The following is a 26,829-nucleotide window of genomic DNA, read 5'->3' on the forward strand; positions in this document are numbered from 1 at the left end:
CATGATCAGCATTGACCATATTGGCAGACAATGGCGACTACAGAGAAAGAGACATTAGAATAAGAATACTATAAACTATTCATCAGGAGGATTCATAATTAAATAAGAAGACAGGTTCAGTGGAACAGATATGGGAAAGGACAAACACTATGTCCGTCCTCAGATTTCCGAGGCCAGGGAAAAGGGCAAGTACAATGTCTGTCCTACAGGCTTCCAAGGCCACGGAAAAGGGCAAGTACAATGTCCGTCCTCAGACTTCGGAGGCCAGGGAAAAGGGCAAGTACAATGTCTGTCCTACAGGCTTCTAAGGCCAGGGAAAAAGGGCAAGTACAATGTCTGTCCTACAGGCTTCCAAGGCCACGGAAAAGGGCAAGTACAATGTCCGTCCTCAGACTTCAGAGGCCAGGGAAAAGGGCAAGTACAATGTCTGTCCTACAGGCTTCAGAGGCCAGGGAAAGGACAGGTACAATGTCTGTCCCCAGACTTCAAAGGCCAGGGAAAGGGGCAAGTACGATGTGTGTCCTATAGACCTTAGTGACCATGGAAAGGACAAGTACAATATTTGTCCTACAGAATTCAGAGGCCAGGGAAAAGGACAAGTACAATGTCTGTCCTACAGAATTCAGAGGCCAGGAAAGGATAAGTACAGTGTCAGTCCTACAGAATTCAGAGGCCAGGGAAAAGGGCAAGTACAATGTCTCTCCTACAGGCTTCTAAGGCCAGGGAAAAGGGCAAGTACAATGTCTCTCCTACAGGCTTCTAAGGCCAGGGAAAAGGGCAAGTACAATGTCTGTCCTACAGACCATAGTGACCAGGAAAAGGACAAGTACAATGTCTGTCCTACAGACCATAGTGATCAGGAAAAGGTCAAGTACAATGTCTGTCCTACAGAATTCAGAGGCCAGGAAAAGGACAAGTCGATGTCTGTTCTACAGACCTTAGTGACCAGGGAAAGGTCAAGTACAATGTCTGTCCTACAGACCTTAGAGACCAGGAAAAGGACAAGTTCAATGTCTGTCATACAGACCATATTGACCAGGAAAAGGACAAGTACAATGTCTGTCCTACAGAATTCAGAGGCCAGGAAAAGGACAAGTCGATGTCTGTTCTACAGACCTTAGTGACCAGGAAAAGGACAAGTACAATGTCTGTCCTACAGAATTCAGAGGCCAGGAAAAGGACAAGTCGATGTCTGTTCTACAGACCTTAGTGACCAGGAAAAGGTCAAGTACAATGTCTGTCCTACAGACCTTAGTGACCAGGAAAAGGACAAGTTCAATGTCTGTCATACAGACCATATTGACCAGGAAAAGGACAAGTACAATGTCTGTCCTACATATTTCAGAGGCCCGGGGAAAGGATAAGTACAATGTCTGTCCTACAGACTTCAGAGGCTAGGGAAAGGACAAGTACAATGTCTGTCCTACAGACTTCAGAGGCCAGGGAAAAGGGCAAGTACAATGTCTGTCCTTCAGAATTCAGAGGCCAGGAAAAGGATAAGTACAGTGTCAGTCCTACAGAATTCAGAGGCCAGGAAAAGGACAAGTACAATGTCTGTCCCACAGGCTTCTAAGGCCAGGGAAAAGGGCAAGTACAATGTCTGTCCTACAGGCTTCAGACACCAGGGAAAGGACAGGTACAATGTCTGTCCTACAGGCTTCAGAGGCCAGAGAAAAGGGCAAGTACAATGTCTGTCCTACAGGCTTCAGACGCCAGGGAAAGGACAGGTACAATGTCTGTCCCCAGACTTCAAAGGACAGGGAAAGGGGCAAGTACGATGTGTGTCCTATAGACCTTAGTGACCATGGAAAGGACAAGTACAATATTTGTCCTACAGAATTCAGAGGCCAGGGAAAAGGACAAGTACAATGTCTGTCCTACAGACCATAGTGACCAGGAAAAGGACAAGTACAATGTCTGTCCTACAGAATTCAGAGGCCAGGAAAAGGACAAGTACAATGTCTGTTCTACAGACCTTAGTGACCAGGAAAAGGACGAGTACAGAGTCAGTCCTACAGAATTCAGAGGCCAGGGGAAAAGGACAAGTACAATGTCTGTCCTACAGACCATAGTGACCAGGAAAAGGACAAGTACAATGTCTGTCCTACAGAATTCGGATGCCAGGGAAAAGGACAAGTACAGTGTCAGTCCTTCAGAATTCAGAGGCCAGGGAAAAGGACAAGTACAATGTCTGTCCTACAGACCATAGTGACCAGGAAAAGGTCAAGTACAATGTCTGTCCTACAGAATTCAGAGGCCAGGAAAAGGACAAGTCGATGAATGTCTGTCCTACAGACTTCAGAGGCCAGGGAAAGGACAAGTCCAATGTCTGTCCTACAGTATTTAATGACCAGGGAAAGGACAAGTACAATATTTGTCCTACAGAATTCAGAGGCCAGGAAAAGGACAAGTCGATGAATGTCTGTCCTACAGACTTCAGAGGCCAGGGAAAGGACAAGTACAATGTGTGTTCTACAGACTTCAGAGGCCAGGGAAAGGACAAGTCCAATGTCTGTCCTACAGTATTTAATGACCAGGGAAAGGACAAGTACAATATTTGTCCTACATAATTCAGAGGCCAGGGAAAAGGACAAGTACAATGTGTGTCCTCAGACTTCAGAGGCCAGGGAAAGGACAAGTACAATGTGTGTTCTACAGACTTCAGAGGCCAGGGAAAGGACAAGTACAATGTGTGTCCTCAGACTTCAGAGGCCAAGGAAAGGACAAGTACAATGTGTGTTCTACAGACTTCAGAGGCCAGTGAAAGGACAAGTACAATGTCTGTCCTACAGCCTTCAGAGGCTGGGGAAAGGACAAGTACAATGTCCTTTCTCAGACTTCAGAGGCCAGGGGAAAGGACAATTACAATGTCTGTTCTACAGATTTCAGAGGCCAGGGAAAGGACAAGTACAAGGAGTGTCCTCAGACTTCAGAGGCCAGGGAAAGGACAAGTACAATGTCTGTCCTACAGACTTCAGAGGCTAGGGAAAGGACAAGTACAATGTCCTTTCTCAGACTTCAGAGGCCAGGGGAAAGGACAAGTACAATGTCTGTTCTACAGATTTCAGAGGCCAGGGAAAGGACAAGTACAAGGTGTGTCCTCAGACTTCAGAGGCCAGGGAAAGGACAAGTACAATGTGTGTCCTCAGACTTCAGAGGCCAGGTAAAGGACAAGTCCAATGTCTGTCCTACAGTATTAATGACCAGGGAAAGGATAAGTACAATGACTGTCCTACAGTATTTCATGACCAGGGATTAAAGACCTACAGACAGACTTCAGGGGTGACCCTGTGATAATAATTATAAAACAAGCACAATGTTTTCCCTGACATTTGTCTACATGGACTAAGAAGAGGTCTATTACATATATTACTATTTCAACAACTTCAGCTCCAGTGCTATTTTTGGTATAAACGAGGAAATGTGAAATTTTGTTAGTGATAAATTTGTGATTTTTAGACTGTTGATGTTGAGAAAATTGTGATTCCTGTCTAGAAATGGTTACCACAGTGATAAATCTGTCGTAGTTTTACCCAAAAACATAAAAATAATACTGCTTCAAAAATCTCCTATACAGCAGTAATGTTGGATTAGTTCATTATGAATTTCAGGGGGTGAAAGAGTTAAATACTGAGAGGTTAACGATGTACTGGGTTTTTTTAAACTCTACCTTGACACTACTACTTCCTGTGTAATATTATGGTTGTATTAACTTGTATCTTGATCCAACAAATCATCTGATGCTGCCTGATCAAACTTCACATTTCTGGTGTGTAAACGAACTAAGTTAGAACAGCTGATATTGTTCACACATCACAATAAATCCAATTCTCCAACTCAGGTTTGATTAATTACCATAATTTAATCAATACTTCTTGTACAACTCAATACTCAACAGGGGAATTCAAAGGGAGATGGATATTTTGCAACTGAAACTAGGAAGTTAATCAAGTTCAATGCTACAAAGAGATATCAAGAATCCCCAGGAGAGCTAGAATAGACCGAAACTTTGTATTCATAAAGAAGAACAAAGACCAAATTGTTGCAAGCAATTTTCATTATAGTGTAACATATATCTAAAATGAAACTTGCACAATCCAGAAACCTGTATAAACCAGATATCCATCCATGAGGCTTACATAAGGCTATAGTAAAGTGGGAGACAAGCCGACATACCACTCTACCTTTAGGTACATTACTGTGTGTTACTCTATACCCATCGTTGTACAATGCTGCAAAAATGCAGCTACTTGTCTCACACTTTCGATGGTAATGACTAGACTTTTATTCATTATGAATTTAACCAATACACAGGATTAGATTATTTATAATGAAAGCAAAGAGACATATCAATTATGAAACTTTGAACAAAACAGAAAGGTTGACGTTTGCTTTAGGTAGTATTGTATAATATTATAAATACATATATAAGTTGAAATATAGGTATATGAGCAGGTCAAAATAATTTTCTACTCTGACAAATATAAACACAAAATGAAATAATACAAAAACAAGAGGCCCATGGGCCTTAACGGTCACCTGATATATTTATACAGAGAGTTGATTTTGTTTTAACATGAACAGAAATATTATTCAAAGTGACAAAAAACAATAAAACCACCTTATTCAATATCTAGCATACAGATTTCAGACTAAAAAGTATTTGAAACTAGCACCTCTGATTCTAAACAAGGAAAATGAAGAAATTTTATCACACTGACTCCTTTGAGCCCCACCCTACAGCCCTTGGGGGTAGGGCTGGCTCAAAATTTTCAAAGTATCAAACTGTCAACTCAAGGTTATAATTCCAATCAAGTTATTAACATGTAATATTCAAAGNTGTGTCCTAATGATGTGCTGTCTGTGACAACATCAATATTCTGCACTGTGGGATATAATTGTAAAATCTAGGTCACAGTGACCTCGACATTGGTAGATGTTCTTCATGATTAGTTGTTGTTAGGCTATCAAGGTCAAACCTTCGTTAAGTATTACCTCATTAATAACCTCTAATTAGTTGAAAAGTTTCTAAGAATTGTTTTCTTTTTTTCTTGTCATCATAATTGAGATCTACTACACTTACGTTATGGCTCCATTATGATGTCAGAATGACATTGTCTGGGGTGTGACTCTTTGACCTGGAAGACTATTGTTACCAAGCGTCTAAAAATTGATAAATTAGTCGACTGATGATATGAGGGCTATCGTGCTATTGATTTCTGGGTATGACTTAATCTTGTGTTCAAATCTGCCATGGCCAGTCCCCTATAAGGCATATGTCCTGTGTGGAGTCCAATAATCAATGGAGTGTGGTATTGGATCCCAGCGTGAAATGTCCGATGCAGCTAGTCCAAACTTCGTGACATGTGATTGTGACCCTTTATAGGGTGATTTTCCATAAATTTTTATTAAGGATACTGAGCCATGTTAAGTACTTCAGTGAAAAAACATTTTTAGGTCACCTGAGACAAAGTCTCAAGTGAAGAAGATTTTTGAAATTTTAGTCAATTTGACCCTTTTTGGCCCCGCCCCTCAGGCCCCTGGGGGCTTGGGACTAAACCGGCCACTATTTTTGTTCACCATTGTCCATGGAAATTCCCTGCAAAATTTCATTGAAATTGGTTCAGGGGTTTTGGAGTAGAAGTCGAAAATGTAAATTGTTTACGGACCCCCAGGGGCCTGAGGGGCGGGGCCAAAAAGGGTCAAATTGACTAAAATTTCAAAAATCTTCTTCACTTGAGACTTTGTCTCAGGTGACCTAAAAATGTTTTTTCACTGAAGTACTTAACATGGCTCAGTATCCTTAATAAAAATTTATGGAAAATCACCCTATAAAGGGTCACAATCACATGTCACGAAGTTTGGACTAGCTGCATCGGACATTTCACGCTGGGATCCAATACCACACTCCATTGATTATTGGACTCCACACAGGACATATGCCTTATAGGGGACTGGCCATGGCAGATTTGAACACAAGATTAAGTCATACCCAGAAATCAATAGCACGATAGCCCTCATATCATCAGTCGACTAATTTATCAATTTTTAGACGCTTGGTAACAATAGTCTTCCAGGTCAAAGAGTCACACCCCAGACAATGTCATTCTGACATCATAATGGAGCCATAACGTAAGTGTAGTAGATCTCAATTATGATGACAAGAAAAAAAGAAAACAATTCTTAGAAACTTTTCAACTAATTAGAGGTTATTAATGAGGTAATACTTAACGAAGGTTTGACCTTGATAGCCTAACAACAACTAATCATGAAGAACATCTACCAATGTCGAGGTCACTGTGACCTAGATTTTACAATTATATCCCACAGTGCAGAATATTGATGTTGTCACAGACAGCACATCATTAGGACACATATTAGCAGTCAGGAATGTCAATTTACAGTTAAGTCCTCATGACTATCGATTAATCATCTGGGCCGTCAAAATATTATCACAGCCAGGAGACTGGTCCCATATGTTCTGTAATTGTATATTGGACAAGATACTGCCCAGTTTGATAAAATATGGACATTTTTCACAGAGTGAAAACAAAACAAGACAGATGCTTGATTTTAACATTGGTATATATTATTGTTATCTCTATTTTGTTTACGGCTACATGGAATGGACAGAACAAGCAATTTCCTGTGTTTTACCACTGAATTAAAAGCCCTGGAGTTTTATACGGTAGAATTGTGGTGGCTGGAGGGTTATATTAAGGCATATATATAGTTCAATTACATCCTACCTAAGTTACAGCGATAAAACCCTACCATCCTAATAAAAATAAAAAAAATAAAAAACCAAAACCGAAATCTTACTGAGTTACAGCAATAAAACCCTACCATCCTACAATTCAAACCTACCTAAGTTACAGCAATACCGCAACTCTCTCACTTTACCCTAGGTAAATTGCAGTGACAATCCAAACCTTAAATCGATTGGGATGTTACATCAACCAAGAGATCTTTTTGTGATATGGATGTTTACTACAAATTCAACTGTACGGTTCCTTAATAGAATTATGTATTACACCAATATAATATGACATGGGCCTATTTAATGTATAAGACAAAAGTTATGCAATGAATATATGTTTTCCGTCAGACAGATAGGCAGACATAGAGATATATATGCTGTTAATAATTTCTCCCTCAATATACAACAAGTATAACAATTAACTCATTCACCCCTGTAGACACATTTGAACTCTCACAATTCAAAGGATGGAATAGTTCATTAGGAAATTTCAGGGGTGAATGAGTTAAGATACAAGATACCTCTCCTCCATCTCCCTTCCCCTACTGCTGTAGCCCTGGACCATCACTTGCTAATAAAAGTAATGGACAACAACTGCCCCAGTCAAATACAGAACTCATTACTTTCTCCTCAAGCAGAATCTCCTCACAAAGGTCCATTGTCTGTGAACTCTGACTTCGGTCAAACACTATAAATAGTAGAGCCTTAAAGGGGCGGTAGGCTATTTATTCAGTTGTAGTTTTTTTTTATTTCTAAAAATATTACTTTTAACTTTCTTCATTTCTTGTTTTTTTAAACTCATTCACCCCTGATATTTCATATTGGAACTATTCCAACCGCAATGTCTCTTCAGGGATGAATAAGTTAAAGAAAAGAATAGATTGAAGTGTTGATCAGAACCTGGGTTTTTAACTATTTTGTTTGTTTTAAAGCAGTGAGAGTTTCAGCAGGACAGGGCATTATAACAGGGTTTGAATATAAACAATATCACAACATAGTCATTATATCTTTTTACACATGCTACCTGTTACTCAAAACCCACTCAGATAATTCAGGATCTCTAGCCTTCCGCAAGGTAAACACAACAATCATAAATGGGGATCAGTTTTCAGGTTTATGAGTGCATTGGCCAGGTACATCCTGTTTTAACTGTGATAACAACTTATTGTAAAAGATGTTATCATTGTCATACTACTACTACTACTACTTACTACACATCATTTCAAAATCTAATAATTAAGGCTTATGTAAATAAGCCAGGTTTAAATGAACAAATTATATATTACTGACTACAAATCATAATTTGAAAGAATTATTTAGGGAGTACACTGTATAGAACTTACAGAACTATTTATACAAACTAATAATTTTATGTTTATTAGGTAACAATGTGATCATATATAGTGTAAGGTAAAGATGTAATATGATATGTAGTGTTAGTAAGCAATCCTAAATATAGATCAACCGCTTTAGAGCATTCTGATTGGTTGGGGTATAGTTGGTCATTGTTTTCACAGGCTCTGTAGCAGAAAGACGTCACAATCTTTGTCTTTGAAAATCACGCTACCACCACCACCACCCCACCACTCACCTGTTAACATATAAGAGATAAAGGCATAGTAATGGTTGTGAAGTGTATACATATGAACAAGTGAACATGTACGCAAGAATTTTCTCAAATATATATAATGGCTATATAAGGTATTACGACATTGATTCATATTATTATCAATTTAAATACTTTACGAATAATGGGTAGATTCATCTTTCAGTTGCAATATTGTTTAGCCTGGTTTTCATTCGGATACGAAGAGGGAGGCATTCCTCATTCAAACTTCCCCAAAAATATTCATATATAAGTTATATTTTGAAATTATGAACATAATTCATTTAATAGTAAGTCACATGGCTACCCTGCCTACATCTGGTTCAAAGCCCAATGCGCTGACCAGTCTTGAGTCGAAGGGTAGCGACAAATAAACACTCATATATAAGGTGCTATTCCTCCTTGGGCTTAGGTTTGCAAGGCAATACGAACATGTAGTAATTCTGTTGCAACAAAGTTTGCGCAGCTACAGTTTATATCTTTGCACCTATATGCAGTATCTGTCGCAGGATAACCTGCACAAATACAATAGCATATACCAAGGCGATCAATCAAGTTTTGTGGTAATCTGTCGCTGCTAAAGCCCGCACAGCCACAAATAATCTGCAAACAATTTGTAGTAATCGATGAGACTTTGTCTGCACTGCTACAAATTCATAGCCTAAACTGAGAGGAAGAATAGTACTACAAAAAATGCAAGTGTTAAGTTGAGTCTACCCCACATGCCAAATCTTTATTTTATTATGATGTATTTTGATATTTATATGTTGTATGATATGTTGTGATGATCAGTGATTAAGATGTAGATAATTAAATGTTGTACATAACTATACATGTCTATTATTTGTTCAATTTAAATACACATTTAAGTTATCTGGTTAGAGATCAAGGTGTTTCTTTAAGAGGAGTTTCACAAAGACCATTACATGAGAAGTGAACACTAATATAGTACATTGCATGTAATCTTCAGCATATAACAAACAGAGGTACGTTATCTTTAAACAATTTTTGAGTTAGTTTGGCACACCATGTTATTATTATCCAATACAGTTCTTTTAGACCACAATTAACACAGGTATGGAGGACTGGGTCATATCTGACTGACCACTTACCTGTGATGGTAGACTGTCAGATAGATTAGAGTCTTTGAATGTCACGAATCTGATGTATTTTTTATGACATGTCAGTAATAAAAAGTACTTCGTGTTTAACAGTTTTTTCATAGACATTTTTTTTCACCAGCTAGAGCATTAATCAAAAACAGAACTAAATACAATGAATGAACATAAATGAAGCAAAATCATTTTACTATCACATAGGGCTTGTAGAACCTAAGTAAATGGACATCATTTGGACCATACACATTGTTGGGACCATGAACAATTTGGACTCTGAATATCACTGCCACCATGAACAATCTGGACTGCCACTGCCACCATGAACAATCTGGACTGCCACTGCCACCATGAACAATTTGGACTCTGAATAGCACTGCCACCATGAACATTATTGTGACCAAGAACAAACTTTTAGACAAATATGTGAGATATCAGAAAGGAACACTTTAATGAAAGTACGTGTAATAGTGGTATATATCCTTGTATAAATATCACAAGACCACAGGGTTCAGTTCGTCATATTTATTCCATTTAGACATGCAATTGAGCTCTGAGTGGGGCTCAAAGCCCTAATTGTCCAAGTACGGAGCCACCCGTGCATGACACACGCACGTCTACAGGTATAGGTACAGTACGTTATGATAACTTAAATTGGTCAGGTCCGTCCAGTCACAAGAATACTGACTGAATATCCCGCCAAATCGCCCAAAGGAAACAACCAATGAAATAACATAAACTACATGATGTAACACCACAAAGACTGACCACTCGGACACTACAATAACAACTAACGATACAAACGAAACAAACGCTCACAGAACATACATTACTACATTAATACAGACAATACTTTAACGGACGATGCGTTACACAACACGTTGGACAATGGGGAAACTGTTATAAAATTTCAAATATTACATATTTTAATAAAACTCTTAGCACATACGTCTTTTGATTAACAAAGATTATTCAGAAAATATGAGTTTGTAAAACAATAATTTCATTGTAATACTATTTATTCACCAAGATATTGTATCAATTTGAATTGCTTGCAAGGTATATACTACTTGGAGGGTTTATATTTTGTATATTCATCCAGATTCAATCACACACAGACCAATTGACCCCATGAAACCCTGCCTATACATAAACAATGTTATCCTGTTCTGGTCACCCACTAAACTAAATACATACATCATTCAACTTTCAACAGTTAAAAGTTCATTTGTCAACAAGTCCCATCCCCAAAACCCACATAATAACCTGACCCTAATAGAGTGTATGTTTTGTTTACACCTGCATGCACCTGTGACTGACGAGAAAATTGTGCTGGCACCCTCGTACCTTTAAGATTCATGCCTGCGTACCTGTGTACAAGGAGGTTACCTGTCTATTTACCTGTATGATTTACCTGTAATGATACTATTACCTAGTCAGTTGTCTACTTACACATTAGAATCATCCTGGTACCTGTCTGAACATCAAACCATTGAAAACATGTTACAGAAAACTATACTGATTTCTCATCCACAAATTGATAAATTTTCAAACACAGAAATCCTTTCGGTGTATTTTTACATTCTGATTACAAATTTGATTTAGATAATTTTCTTTTCTGATTTTAATGTATTAAAGTATCTAGCCGTTTTCATACTACATGTACAACATACACCCAGCTAATAGTAGACAATACACAACCTTACAACTCCACTACACATCTATTTAGATTTTTCCTTAGCAAGAAATTCAATAGTTAACATACCTGAGCTTTCTATTAATTTTTCAAATGTAGTGTTTGTATTTTAACTTAGTATAGACCTTGCTCGAAGTCAGATTGGTCAAATTTAACAGGACACCTGTTCCTACGGGTGTGTTTAGAATGTCTACACAAAGTACTTTGATTCATTTGGACATTTATAATGTAAACATTCGAGTTAACATATGAAATGTTTCAGGGCTTATCACACACATTCTGCCCTGTAAAGTTGAAACTAAATATCGATGGAATGATTATAGACTAAGATAAAACATCAAACAAATCATTTCAAGTATGATATACTTCAGATATTTCACCAATCACAGGCCTAGGAATGTTAATATGTCCTTTGAGGTTGTGTAGTAAGATTCTGGACTCTTTATAATAATGCAGTGTGAACAGTCTGAAAAGTCGCAATATAGTACAATACAAGGACGGTATATAAGTATCTAATACCATACAAACTATATTCCACTCCTGATTTAATACCCAATATCACCTACGACTGTTGCAGACATTCAGCCTCCTTAAGTGACGTTCTCATTCTCACGTAAACCTGATCATTAAATATTTAAAGGGGCTGGTCGGGGAAAAAATTACAAAATAAATGGGTCTAAATGCGTTCTCTGGCCTTCCAAAAGTTATACCACGGCAATATGATGGTCGATAAACTTGCAATGTCCAGTTTTGACCACTGAAATCTCGGGGAAGCCCCGCATAAATTTAGCGCAGATCTATTTATATATGTCACGTGGTTGTTTCGAAAGTGAGGCAGTGAAGATAACAACAATAGCACGCCGTCTATATCAGCCATGTCGTACTCAACTAGCGGACAAGACAGCAATACTATACGTAAATAATTGTTTTCAAAGGTCATGTATGATGCAAGCGTAGTATTCCTACCTATATGTTGTTGTTATATATAACGGTATTGATACCTCGTGCCTGTCATGACTTTTGCATACATCTTTTTCTTTCGCCGCGATGTTTACATTTGGCCTTGTTGATGACGCGCATGCGGTAAAATTACATCACTGATCTGGGTCAATTGAGAGTTTTAGACTGTCAGGTGACGATTTAGGATTTCTTTAATATAATTATAATTTTTACTCTTAGGGAGTGAATTTCAGCAAAATTTGAATCGGTATATTTCATAAGAAGGTATTTTAAACATGTGTATGCCATTTTAGCAAATATGACATTTTCCCCCCGACTATTCAGCCCCTTTAAATGCGTTACCTGTGCCCTCACCAGACTTGCAGCCTCAGGTGTAAGGTTAATTGTCATCAATAAATGTGCACACCTGTCTGAGTCTACCTTCGGAACAACACACCAAAATTCTACAGGTTTTGTAACTAACTATTGACCTGCATGCCCAGGTAAAATCTACTGCTGTTATACTTACCAATGGACTTTCCCAGTCTGTACCTGCCATAGGATGACAGAAGTATAGTCAGCTTCTGTACACTGGTACCACAACTACAGTCTGCGGGATAGCTACTACGTGGAACTCTCACCTAGATCTGATTTGATTGTGAAGCACCTGTCAACATCCACCTTTAATACCATACTTAGTCTAGTAAACACCTCATGTCTGCTAACTCTGTACCATACTTAGTCTAGTAAACACTACATGTCTACTAACTCTGTACCATACTGTGTCTAGTAAACACTCCATGTCTGCTAACTCTGTACCATACTGTGTCTAATAAACACCACATGTCTGCTAACTCTGCACCATACTTAGTCTAGTAAACACCACATATCTGCTAACTCTGTACCATACTTAGTTTAGTAAACACTTCATATCTGCTAACTCTGTACCATACTTAGTCTAGTAAACACCACATGTCTGCTAACTCTGTACCATACTTAGTCTAGTTAACACCACATGTCTGCTAATTCTGTACCATACTTAGTCAAGTAAACATTACATGTCTGCTAACTCTGTACCATACTTAGTCTAGTAAACACCACATGTCTGCTAACTCTGTACCATACTTACTCTAGTAAACACCACATGTCTGCTAACTCTGTACCATACTTAGTCAAGTAAACACCACATGTCTGCTAACTCTTTTTTTAAAAGAAATTAAATACAATGAAGTTTGGACGAGAACCCTCATCCCTGTCCAGATTAAGGTTGAACTCTAATATTGAACTTGAACTCTCTTACCTGACCAGATGTTAAATGCAACATTCAATATTTTATCAAAAATTCACTAGTTGTGATATTTTCGCTATTAATCAGGCAGTAAAACTTATGCAGATCAAATTCGGAAACAGATTTCGAGTAATGGAATATTTTGTGTGTCCTTTCCACATATATAGTATATATATCTGTATACGCCCTATACATGCACCCTGTGCATATAGGGAATCTGCAGACATGTAGTTTACCAAATATACACGAGCTAGGCTATATCAGTGACATGGTCATTCATTCTTGTGTACATAAAACACTCACTCTACTTCACAACCCGACAGCTATTAAATACATGTAGTGAGCCACACAAGCACACATTACCTTAGCCATACAATGAGCTCACAGCTATTTGCATGTTGTGCATACAAAAACAGAATTAACAAGAATCTTTTTGTAAAACGTACATATGCCCACAAACTCAACGTACATATGCCCACAAACTCACTTTTAAGGAAATAGAGCTAACATCAAAGTCTCACCAAAGAAATGGTGCTTAAACAACATGTATGTAACTGAAGAAATTGAGCTAAATGCAAAGTATAACAAAAGTTAATTAAAGGAAATACAGGTTGCAGTAATCTACTTTCGATTGGTGTAGTACTGCTCCACTTGTATCTGCAGTTGAAATTTGATAACTGTTGAATTTCTAGATAAGGGTAATGGATCGGAAAAGAAATTTAAGCAAACAGTTACATGCTTGGTAATGCCCCGACCAATGACATTGTGGGGCATCAATACAGGTTATATCTGCTGCAGCATGAAAGCTTAATAACTTTAACTCTATCAAAACATTCTTCAACTGAAATATTTGTCATATCAAAGCCATTACCAGAAATGCATGTCATTTAGAAAAGATTGAATTATATCAAAATATCTTGCTTTTACTTGATTATGTTTCCCAAGGTTTAACACTTACTTTTGACGTTAAAATTTCATTGAAGACTTAGATTAAAGAGAAAATCAAAGCAGCCAATAAATCCACCACAGTAAACAACAAACGAAACAATTGTAGAGAGATTTCAACTGTAAATAACTTCATTTACTTTATAGTCAATGGCAGATACTTAAAGGTTTTGGTTATTAAAGAGTAGCATTAACTGAGCAAATCTTCAAACATGAAACAGCAGCAGATAACTCAGTGTAACTACGAAACAGGAGCAGATAACTCAGCATGACTTCAAAACAGCAGCAGATAACTCATCATGCCTTTAAAACAGCAGCAGATAATTAAATAATTTAGAGCAACTAAGAAACAGGAGCAGATAATGCATGATAACTACCACACAGGAGCAAATAACTCAGCATAACTACAAAACAGGAGCAGATAACTCAGCATAACTCCAAAACAGCATAACTAACACACAGAAGCAGATAACTCAGCATAACTACCACACAGGAGCAGATAACTCAGCATAACTACCACACAGGAGCAGATAACTCAGCATAACTACAAAACAGGAGCAGAAAACTCAGCATAACTACAAAACAGGAGCAGATAACTCAGCTCCATTTCAAAACAGGAGCAGATTTTTCAACATCAATTAATCCAGGGCAGATAACTCAATATAATTGATTAATAGTCAGATGGATAAAACTCAGCAAGGGGCATTTCAAAATCCATATTATTGTCCATGTATTCATCATTACCTAATACTCTTTCAGAGCTATACCAGCAGTGCTAGAATAACCAAAATGTATCTAAACAGACCACAAAATGGAGTACTCCCACATCAAAGTAAAGAAGGCATTGTTCAATTAAAAACTTGATGAACTGATCCTCCCAATCAACCAATTTTCCCTTTCAAATCTTGTTTCTTGTTTTTAGTTAGTAGACAACCAACAAGAAAACAACCAGTAAAATCCTTCAAACTTGTGAACTAACTGACCTTGAACCTGTTTCAGCTTACACAGGTTTGAGGGCGTTGGACTTCATATTGATGCTTGGATAGAGAAAATCAACACAATGTTTACCTTAGACAGCAGGTCAGTCTCACAGTCTTCGTAACAACTGAGATATGTTTCTCTACATCCAATTACACAGATGAGAGAAGCCAAGCGCTGATGGTATAAAACATACTCCCTTCACTGTTCCTTTATCAGTCAACAACACTTATAGCCCCTGTCTACTAACCTTCTCATAGAGTTATGATGTCCATTGTCAGTCTTGATTCCAATCTTATCCAAATCTTAAAAGTGTTGTATTAATTTATGTGACACTGATCAATTTTTACATATTTTTAAATTTTGGGAAAGTTCCATATATTTCCCTTTCATATAAAAACTATTAATCCATGTCATTTAAAATACTGAACAATTCTTTAAATGACATTGTTCTTTTGGTATTTGGTGCAATTTGTGATATACAACAGTGGTACCTATAGACAGGTACATGTTATCTAGATATGTTCTTTATAGACAGATGTATAAACCTGTCATAATGGTGTAATATGTGATATACAACAGTGGTACCTATAGACAGGTACATGTTATCTAGATATGATTTTTATAGACAGATGTATAAACCTGTCATAATGGTGTAATATGTGATATACAACAGTGGTACCTATAGACAGGTACATGTTATCTAGATATGATCTTTATAGACAGATGTATAAACCTGTCATAATGGTGTAATATGTGATATACAACAGTGGTACTTATAGACAGGTACATGTTATCTAGATATGTTCTTTATAGACAGACATACAGTAGATACCTGTCATAATGGTGTAATTTGTGATATACAACAGTGGTACTTATAGACAGGTACATGTTATCTAGATATGTTCTTTATATGTAATTTGTGATATACAACAGTGGTACTTATAGACAGGTAAATGGACTTATAAAGAGGTGGAGATACACAAATATATTGTTTCATAATGGTGGATTATTGTACAGGGTTAAAGACACAACATTATTATATTTCAACTGAAGGTGTTCATACATATCAAAACAGGGGTCATTTTAATAATTAATAAGTTATACAGTATCAACTTTGAGAAATATTTAAGCAAAATTAATGAACCATGTTTTCATCAATTGTATTGCTATACAGTTTATCTTCATTAATGCTACCAATTCTAATCCACCATTATATGGAGGTACTTTTTGTTCCATTATTGAAGTGAACACAATTTATCACGATGACTCTGTCATTAGAATGTTCATGGACACAGCTTGGTTTACTGAAAATTCACCATGAAATGGAATAATTGATTATTTGATTGTCCTATGCACTATTTCTGTGAATCAACAGACATAAATATGACACATCTGGTGAACAAACTGTCACACACCATACAAAACTACAATACAGACCTATAGCGGAAGCTTGTTGTAGAATTTTAAATCCACTGTCGGCCCATCTGCTATATTTCTTAGCTGGGGTATGAACTAAAATGATACTGTAAAAGACTGTCACGAACAGGTTCTCCTTCACTAGGTTTTCACACAGATACCCAATAAGTTCCCCTCCAGTGACTCTGTCCCTCCACACTTGTCTAACAAACACTAACACCTATAAACCACTGTCCTGGCCTACATCCCACTGTCGGGCTTTTTGTTCTCTGACTAAAGACTTGTACAAGGAACCTCTGGTATGGTTCATCGCTATGGCCACCTCCCTCAGCATCCATATAATCAATACTTCAAGGCAGCAATGACTAACAGCTTGATCAGTGCTGAGGTGACCCTGACCTTAGTATCACACACAATAACTTACAGTAGGACACAAAGTTCAGCTAAAGAACCTCACAAAATTTTAACCAGGAATAACACTATATACATTTTCAATAAGTATACAAGGACAAGATCCATTTAGGGTAAATAGTACGTCGAAGTTAAAATGCCTTAGTATTGTCACTATCTAGACTGGCCCTTGTCTCTAGAATATTGAACTATTAAGAGAAAAATTAACTCTAATAATTTTGATCGCTTGGATGCCTGAGTCTTGATTAGTTCTCAAGCTAGGGGAAGATAAGTTAGGAGTAAAATGCAGCTGGGAAATTCTTCATGACAATTTACGCCCCCCTCCCTGGGTCTATGTCACTTTCATGAAATATTTCAGTCCATTTTTACAGAAATATTCCATATAAATCACGTCAATCAATTGTATTCAAATCATTCACCCCTGAAGACACATTTGAACTCTTCCAATTCAAAGGTTGGAATTGTTCAATATGAAATTTCAGGGGTGAATGAGTTAACAGAATAATATATGTTTGAAATTTCAGTTGAATATATATTTAAGAACAATAACAATCCTCCCAAAACAGAGATCATGACTCGGGACCTAATTGCTACCAATCCTACACCTTACCAATGTTGTTATCCAGAAATTATATTTCCATAGCATCAAAATGAAAGATGAATACATGTACATGACAAGCAAAGTAACTGTAAGCAGAAAAAATCCTTTTTGTTATATACGGCAAGTTGAACTTGATTATAAATGACCCCTTAACGTAGTTCTAATACCGTGTCATATAATATTTCCTTGCATCATGATGATTTAAATATGCCTATAAAGATATATCTCATTTTGTTATTGATCAATGGAATTTTTAATCATACACTGCCTTGAACCTTGAACATACAAGTAAAATCATATTATAGATATAATCATGTTTGTATTAGTCTGGATCTGTTCCATTTACATGGTCGATTGATATTTTTGGTAAGAAATATTAATGTAATATCAGAATGTTGAAATTTATTATCAGTTAATTCACAAATAAATCTTTATAATCAAAAATTATTAATGACACCAGGTTTATCCACTGAATGTTTTAATTGGCTTCAAACTGCTATTTTAATACCCTAGCTACTACCGTATTATAGGGTATAAAGTTTATTTGGAGAGAAAAAAAACTACAAACCATGTCACCACACACCGCAGAAACAGTATGCTCAAACACAGACATCAGACAACCAGATCAAATATTCCATCAATTGATTTTTCCGGTAAATTATACATGTGATAGCGATCTTTAAGCCAATGTTTTTCAGACACGTGAACAAACGCATGGCCTGCAGCACTACAGACTTGGTAATAAGGATATTACTTTTCTATTGACATGCAAATGAACATTTGGATAGCATCCCGATCAAATGAACGCTTTATCATACGACAGAGACACACAATATGCATTGGGCTAGAGCTCATTCAAATGAAATAAATAAAATAAAAGAGAAAGAGTTCTCTATGGTCTACAGAAAGTTAACAATTTGTCTGTGAGATTTATTAGTATATCGTAAGTGAAGAAGAATGTGATTAAACCTAAATCAAGCTACAATGTCTGCAGTATTCATACAGAATGTTTTTATTTTTTTCCCCAGTAAAAATAAGACTTTAAACCTTCTGCCATTGCAAATTCTAGAAAAACAGAGATCTGGAAATGTAACTTAGGTGCCTCTAAACCCATCATAACCATTAATAACACCTAAATCAAACACAATATGTTGTATCTGGAAAATCTAGAAATTAACTTGTAACAAATATCTTATTTCTTAGGCTGAATATGTGTTAGTCATTCCTTCAGTTACAACTCTATGATGTCTATATAAATACCACAATTTAAAACTTGGAGAGTTAATTTTATTTTTAAAAAAATGTACGGTTTATCATGAGAATAAAAAGCAGTTATGGAATATTAATTGTATAATTTACATCTGGCCCTGAGTCTAACACAAGTTAACCACTTAAGAAGAAGTTGAATTAAGACGTTAGGAAATTTAATCTTTTCATTAATGTCAATTGAATTTCTGTGCAATCCTGTAACTTATTATTATCCTTTAGCCTTGAAATTATACCACAAGTAGTTATTCAACATCTGGTGTTCTGATTTTAAATCTGAAATCAATGTCTGTTCAATTATGTGTCAGGGTTTAAGGAGCTGCACAGAAGCCGTGTCATTAAATACAAACGCACAATAGACCTCACAGGATTATCCCCAATTAGTAATTGTATCCGATATCTACTGTAAGTCCAGCAAACTAGCTACTGGCTCAACACAGTTTGAAATATGAAGAAACTTTAAAAATGTCTGAGGGTTTAATTGGTTAATCAATTAAATTTCACAGTTAAATTGCAGCTAGTTAATTAAGTCTGCATGGTGACAAGAATTTCATATTAACCTTTTGCAAACCTTTGACAAAGAAATCAATGATGCCTCATATTTTAATCATGTCTTTCTGGCTACATATGTTATTTAGACCAGAGTGAAAAATCGTAAAAACAAATCTGCAGTTTAACCCCCCTCCCCCCCAGCATAATTCACTAAATGATAATGGTTACTCCAATTTCTATACTTTACTTAATCCTCTTGATGTTAGTCTTATGTGTACCAAGCATCATTCAAATTGATGTAGCACTTACAAAGTTGTTGAGCAAAAATTTTAAATGAAGGGGCATAACTTCATAAATAAGGGGTTTGTGACTTAATTAGTTCTATACTTTATTTGCATTCCTTCAGTGTAGGTAGTTTCATTCAGACTGGTGCAATAATTTAGAAGGAGTAAAGCAAACAATATTATAAAGCAACATAAGCTTCATAAAAGGTACTCCAGTTTAGTACATAGGAAGGATTCCGGAGTAGTACAAACAATGCCTTTACACAAAGGGACATAACTCCATAAAAAGGGAAGGTAACTTTAATAAAAATACTTTATTCTCATTCCCTTGAACTAAGGGTTTTGTTTTATAAATTAATGCACTGCGAACAGGTGTGTTTAAAGATTGAGAGACACTTACGGACAGATAGACTGACAATCCATTTCCAGTAAAACCCCTCCCCCTAAACTGTGCTGCAAGGGGTATAAACAAAGTCTAAAACCATTCCCTTTGATTGTTCTAGCAGTTTAGTTTTATCTTACCGGAAGTATTTATTAACAAATCAGAATTTTTGAGATACTGGAAAAAAAGGGCTTCATGTTTTAAATAGTGAAATATTGCTGAATACCAATAGTAAGCCATCTTTAATTTAAATTCTTATAAGAAATTTAAATTCATCAATAAAATTGCAAGTTTAGGACTTGGTTTTATATGATACTGATACAGCTAGTGTTATGATACAGCCAGTGCTACCTGGTGCCAGCAATAGAACAAGCATGACTATGTTAACTACCAGGTTCAGGTTTTCCTGTAACCTAGTCTTTTGTCTGGTGACTTACCCTGTAATTATCTCCCCTGACACAAACCTTCGACGTTCATGAATATCATTAAGAGGCAGTCACTGGAAGCTTAAATGCCTACTCATGATTATATTCACATCAGAATCACTAGTAGCCATGCAGAATGTTTCTCAAATTTATTAGGTCAGTTAAAAATCAGTGAGAGGTAAGGCATCATAACCTAACTTTTACATTTCCCAAGGTTGATGGACCTAACTTAGTGTTTAGAATGAATAGGGTATCATGACATGAACATTCCTCAAATTCAGTAAATCAGATGGACAGGTAAACAGTGGGAGGTAAGGTATTGACTTAGCTTTCACATTTCCAAAAGATGTTGATCCCAATTCAGTTTTAGACTGAATAGGATAACTTGACAACTACCCATCACACGTACCATCCAGGTGAATCTTGGGCGTCTGTACCAGTCACAATATCTTTGTTGTATGTCTGTCTCTTAAATAATTCATTCATTTAAGGATTCCTATCCCAATCCACTATGTTTTTCCTATCTACAGTAACCTCCCTTTAACTCTGGCTAAGATATAACTGTAGTATAGTTGCACCAGGACATCTCCATTGACCAGGCAGCCCTGTCAGTTAGACCAACAGTATAACAATCTGTAGTCCAGGGTTTGGGTCCTGGTCTAGCTACATTTGATGTTTTGCACTAAGAACACTGTTGTTGATCATATTTGATTTATTTCAGCTTTATTATGATTTCATTTTATATAATAGTCCCACAAGGTTTTCTTTTCTTTTCAGAAATTATTTAAAGCTATAGTCATGCCAGAAAATAGTTTTCAGTGCAAAGTTAGTTTTCGGCAGTGCAAGTAGTTGAGGGATCTTTAAGGTTGATATGCATTTCTAATGTAACAGGAGAAAGAGACAAGAGGCCCATGGGCCTTAACGGTCACCTGAGTCTATAGTATTTATTTTTGTTGTTGAAATATGTACCAATTTGAGTAAAAAATAGTATAATGTTAACTTAACTTTGTCAGGACCATGAGCTGATCATTCCTAGACCAATTTTAAGTGAGATCGGCCTATTAGAACTTAGTAGCAAAATAGCGGCCATGGCAGCCAAATTGTATTTCTGATTGACCCGAAAAATAACAACACTTTGTCAGGACCATGATTCGATCATTCCTACAAAGTTTCAGTTCAATCGGCCAAGTAGATCTTTACTTTAAGTTTGAAATAGTTTACCAAAATGGCAGCTGTGGTGGCCATATTGGATTTCTGATCGACCTGAAAAATAACAACACTTTGTCAGGACCATGAGTCAATCATTCCTACAAAGTTTCAGTTCAATCGGCCTAGCAGAACTTGACTTTAAGTTTGAAATATGTTTTCAAAATGGTGGCCGTGGCGGCCATATTGGATTTATGATTGACCTGAAAAATAACAACACTTTGTCAGGACCATGAGTCGATCATTCCTACAAACTTTAAGTTCAATCGGTCCAGCAGAACTTGACTTTAAGTTTGAAATAGGTTTTCAAAATGGCGGCCGTGGTGGCCATATTGGATTTCTGATCGACCCAAAAAATAACAACACTTTGTCAGGACCATGAGGCGATCATTCCTACCAACTTTCAGTTCAATCGGTCCAGCAGAACTTGACTTTAAGTTTGAAATAGGTTTTCAAAATGGTGGCCGTGGCGGCCATATTGGATTTCTGATCGACCCGAAAAATAACAACACTTTGTCAGGACCATGAGGCGATCATTCCTACCAACTTTCAGTTCAATCGGTCCAGCAGAACTTGACTTTAAGTTTGAAATAGGTTTTCAAAATGGCGGCCGTGGCGGCCATATTGGATTTCTGATCGACCCGAAAAATAACAACACTTTGTCAGGACCATGAGGCGATCATTCCTACCAACTTTCAGTTCAATCGGTCCAGCAGAACTTGACTTTAAGTTTGAAATAGGTTTTCAAAATGGCGGCCGTGGCGGCCATATTGGATTTCTGATCGACCCGAAAAATAACAACACTTTGTCAGGACCATGAGGCGATCATTCCTACCAACTTTCAGTTCAATCGGTCCAGCAGAACTTGACTTTAAGTTTGAAATAGGTTTTCAAAATGGCGGCCGTGGCGGCCATATTGGATTTCTGATCGACCCGAAAAATAACAACACTTTGTCAGGACCATGAGGCGATCATTCCTACCAACTTTCAGTTCAATCGGTCCAGCAGAACTTGACTTTAAGTTTGAAATAGGTTTTCAAAATGGCGGCCGTGGCGGCCATATTGGATTTCTGATCGACCCGAAAAATAACAACACTTTGTCAGGACCATGAGGCGATCATTCCTACCAACTTTCAGTTCAATCGGTCCAGCAGAACTTGACTTTAAGTTTGAAATAGGTTTTCAAAATGGCGGCCGTGGCGGCCATATTGGATTTCTGATCGACCCGAAAAATAACAACACTTTGTCAGGACCATGAGGCGATCATTCCTACCAACTTTCAGTTCAATCGGTCCAGCAGAACTTGACTTTAAGTTTGAAATAGGTTTTCAAAATGGCGGCCGTGGCGGCCATATTGGATTTCTGATCGACCCGAAAAATAACAACACTTTGTCAGGACCATGAGGCGATCATTCCTACCAACTTTCAGTTCAATCGGTCCAGCAGAACTTGACTTTAAGTTTGAAATAGGTTTTCAAAATGGCGGCCGTGGCGGCCATATTGGATTTCTGATCGACCCGAAAAATAACAACACTTTGTCAGGACCATGAGGCGATCATTCCTACCAACTTTCAGTTCAATCGGTCCAGCAGAACTTGACTTTAAGTTTGAAATAGGTTTTCAAAATGGCGGCCGTGGCGGCCATATTGGATTTCTGATCGACCCGAAAAATAACAACACTTTGTCAGGACCATGAGGCGATCATTCCTACCAACTTTCAGTTCAATCGGTCCAGCAGAACTTGACTTTAAGTTTGAAATAGGTTTTCAAAATGGCGGCCGTGGCGGCCATATTGGATTTCTGATCGACCCGAAAAATAACAACACTTTGTCAGGACCATGAGGCGATCATTCCTACCAACTTTCAGTTCAATCGGTCCAGCAGAACTTGACTTTAAGTTTGAAATAGGTTTTCAAAATGGCGGCCGTGGCGGCCATATTGGATTTCTGATCGACCCGAAAAATAACAACACTTTGTCAGGACCATGAGGCGATCATTCCTATCAACTTTCAGTTCAATCGGCCCAGCAGAACTTGACTTTAAGTTTGAAATGTAAAATGTTAACGGACGACGGACGACGGACGACGGACGACGTACGACGGACGACGGACGACGGACGACGACGGACGAAAACGGATAGCAATAGGTCACTTGAGCTAAAGCTCAGGTGACCTAAAAATGTAATGGCCAAACTGGGGTTCAAACCAGGGACCCTCTGAACTCTTGGTCGCCGATGATCGACCCAGTCCAGTTACGCTACATTCCTCCCTCCTTTGAAACTATGAACACCTAACTTTTGTTAAATTGAATAAAAAGAATCAGAAACTCTAACTATCTTACAAAGATTTTATTTTATCCTTTCTGTCAGCAAATTAACTGAAAATCAGACTTCATTCAGTGAAACATACATGTAAACACTATTGGTCACAATTCCTTAGATTTACTTTGATCAACTGAAATCAACTTCAGCTACATGAAGAAGCAAAAACTTCAAACTTCCAATATAGCAATAGAACTACATCATAACATGTGTAACGGAACTGACTGGGTTGTTCTCCAGCAACCAGGTAGCTCTATTGGTAGAGCGTTCGTCTAGAGTTTGGAGTGTTCTGGGTTTGAATCCAGGTCTGAGTCAGGCCATGCATCTTGTCTTCCCCTGTAAAGTTACAGTGGTGCCTTTAACCAACCCTTGTTTCAAATAGACGGTAATGATTGACAAGGGAATACCATTAACTGGTTGTAAATAATTTTGTCTTCGGTATCAGACTTAGAAAAAGGAGGTAGGAATGTAGTAGAACTGAACTGGGTTGATCACTGTAGACCAGGTAGTTCAACTGGTACAGTGTCCATCTAGAGTTCAGAGGGTCCCAGGTTCGAATCCTAGTCTTGCCATGCAATTTTCCTTTCCTGTTTCACTGTTAAACTGTTATTGTCTCAGCACATAACATTCCTACATTAATCAGAAGCACATGATATAATAACTGATGAGTTAGACAAGTGCCAGATAGACTTTATATACAGTACAAGGTGTTAAATATGGTACATGTAGGTAATTCATCAGGCATGACTGCAGACTGTCTGGATAAGCTGTCCCCCAAACAATCTGTGTGTCACTCCAATTCAGCAGTGTTAGGAATGTCTGTGTTAACATTGTGCATAAAACTTCAGCATGTCACATCTTACGTACCAACATCGTATTAATTTCCCCAATTTACAAAAACTCTGCATAGTGATGTCCAATAACTCTTCACATTTTTACAATTAGCTTTATAGCAAAGACCCCCTTATCTACATTACATTCTGCTGTCTCACACATATATAATTAAGTGTGTCCTTTTTGTAATTATCTTTCAAATAAATCATTGATATATTCTTTCTGGAACTGCTTAGAATACAGAAATGTTCCTAATAATTTTTAAAATTTCCTAGGACTTCCCCAGATCTATAATGCAATCAAGTTTAACAGTCCCCAGATGCCAGGGATGTAATAACCTTCAAGAATCTCCTATTAACAATGATGTAACTAGAAAACTAGAGTCATGCCTAACTGAACCAAGGTAAAATAGCTCAAAAATGTTATATATGTAACCCTGGGTATAAAACAGCAAAAATGTTATATATATATGTAACCCTGGGGTATAAAACAGCAAAAATGTTATATGTAACCCTGGGTATAAAACAGCAAAAATGTTATATATGTAAACCTGGGTATAAAACAGCAAAAATGTTATATATGTAACCCTGGGTATAAAACAGCAGAAATGTTTTATATGTAACCCTGGGTATAAAACAGCAAAAATGTATTAACTCTTCTATCATTTTCACAATCTAACAGAAACTCAACAAGTCCATGTGTTACATAATAGACACTGTGTCAGACGTTCCGATCTTGATCAGCTGCACCAGTGTCAGAGTCGGATAGAATCTTGATCATCCCGACAAGTTTGTAATCAATGGAAACATAATATGTCAGTGTGATTCATGTGGGTATCTCAGACTGACAACACAATATCAAGTTTCCAGGTCTTGGTTACAAAATACATTTCCAGGTACAGATCATCCACCTTTTTTTTTTAGCTTAGAGTTGCTTCCCTTCTCAAGGTATTCATCTGTTATTTTGATGCAATTCCTTATAAACTGCTGTAATAATTTCCCTGTTGTATCAATCCCACACAGTATCAAGAAAATCGGTCCCATAACGCTCATTACTGTCGCAACCAATCATAGGTCAAGGCAGTCAGCTTAAATCCCAACAATTTTTGTAAAGTATCAATCCATTCATAAAACCATCAAACATCTATATTTACTGAGAATGTCAAACTCACCTTTACAGTTTTTTTTATTCTTCTTCTATTTCATTCCTTACGGACCATCAATCTTCACATCTATCAATCATGATGAGATACTGAAATAAACAAAAGTTGAACTAGAACAATGACATGTCAGCAAGGGCTCCGCCATGTGTCTGACGGTATATATCCCAACGGTTTAGTTAACAGTAACCTTGATTTTAAAAACGATTTCAACCCCTTTTGATCATCTACAGATCACACACTGTATCCAAATTTCATATAAAAATAATATCAGTGTTTTGGAGTCCGAGATAAGGACTGATTGTGCGGAAAGTCCCGTGACTCTTGCTTAAATTTGCAGATCTCACTTAATATAGGGGACAATATGGAGGCGAGGGGGGCATGGATGACCTGTTTAAACTTTGGTTCTCCCTGTTCATTATAGAAGCTTTGAATCATATAATGTAAACGAGGCTGACCAAAAACAGTGTCTTAAAACATCAACAGTGACAACATGAACACGGAGAAAATGAAATAAATCACTCAGTAGTCAAACTGACAGAAAATAAAAACACATTAGAGCCAAGACAGATATTCATGAGGTAGTATTTTAGTTATATGTGGGGGAGTTTGTAGCTGAAATAGGGGAAATAATGCCAAAATTGGAGAGGGGAATTGGCCCATAATTGGCCATAAAAAGGCCTGTATATAGATCCATGCAAAC

General features: G+C 37.2%; 1 protein-coding gene across 2 annotated transcripts in view; it reads right to left on the reverse strand.

The window, feature by feature from the left end:
- The window catches only part of LOC110460240 (tyrosine-protein kinase PR2-like), a 118,103-nt gene extending 101,106 nt beyond the window's left edge, over positions 1–16,997 (reverse strand). The window contains exon 1 of one of the 2 annotated variants that reach the window (XM_021513046.1): positions 16,768–16,997. The gene's annotated coding sequence lies outside the window, so the exon portion shown is untranslated. Of the gene's footprint in view, positions 1–12,645; positions 12,722–16,767 lie in introns of those variants that run through there. The other variant, XM_021513047.1, reaches the window with a different exon arrangement.
- Positions 16,998–26,829: the final 9,832 nt, after the last annotated feature.

The sequence above is a fragment of the Mizuhopecten yessoensis genome, unplaced genomic scaffold, assembly GCF_002113885.1.
Source record: "Mizuhopecten yessoensis strain PY_sf001 unplaced genomic scaffold, ASM211388v2 scaffold10333, whole genome shotgun sequence".
Lineage (NCBI taxonomy): Eukaryota > Metazoa > Mollusca > Bivalvia > Pectinida > Pectinidae > Mizuhopecten > Mizuhopecten yessoensis.